This window comes from Dipodomys spectabilis, unplaced genomic scaffold (assembly GCF_019054845.1).
Source record: "Dipodomys spectabilis isolate Male_0828 unplaced genomic scaffold, ASM1905484v1 ptg000276l, whole genome shotgun sequence".
NCBI lineage: Eukaryota > Metazoa > Chordata > Mammalia > Rodentia > Heteromyidae > Dipodomys > Dipodomys spectabilis.
In genome coordinates, this window is record NW_024870953.1 from 4,831,642 (window position 1) to 4,832,518 (window position 877).

Genomic DNA, 877 nt, shown 5'->3' on the forward strand with positions numbered 1-877 from the left:
TCGTTCCTGAGCTTAGAGGAAATGGCTTAATTTTTTTCAGCATTGAGTATAATACTGGATGTAGGTTTGTCATATACAGCTTTTATTGTATTGAGGAAGGTAATATGGATTCCTAGTTTTTCCAGAACCTTCATTATAAAGGGTGTTGGATCTTGTCAAATCCTTTTTCTGCATCTATTGTGATAACCATATGGTTCTTATCCTTGCTCTTCTTGATGTAATGAATTATGTTAATTGATTTGCATATATTGAACCAGCTTTGCATCGCTGAAATGAATCCTGTTTGATCGTGGTGTATGATTTTTAGATGAATTATTGAAGTCGATTGACGAAAATTTTGGTGAGAAGTTTTTCATCAACGTTCATCAAAGATATGGGTCTATATTTCTCTTTATTTGATGAGTCCCTGCCTGGTTTTGGGATGAGGGATATTATAGCTTCATAGAATGAATTTGATAGTGCACTTTCTCTTTCAATTTCATTGAAGAGTTGAAGGAGTATTGGTGTGAGTTCTGTTTGAAAACCTTGTACAATTCCGCTGTAAAACCATCTGGTCCTGGGCTTTTCTTAGATGGGAGGTCTCTTATTACTGTTTCTATTTCAATGCTTGATATGGGCCTGTTAAGATGGTTTAAATCATCTTGGTTTAGTTTTGGCATATCAATATTTGCTAGGAAAAAGTCCATTCCTGCCAAGTTCTTAAACATATTAGCATAAAGTTTTGAGAAGTGTTCCCTTATAATGTTTTGAATCTTGGTTGTTTTTTGGTGATGTTTCCATTCTCATCTCTGAGTTTATTTATTTGGATGTGCTCTCTTCTTTTTCTGATAAGATTTGCTAAGGATCTGTCAATTTTGTTAGTTTTTTCGAAGAACCA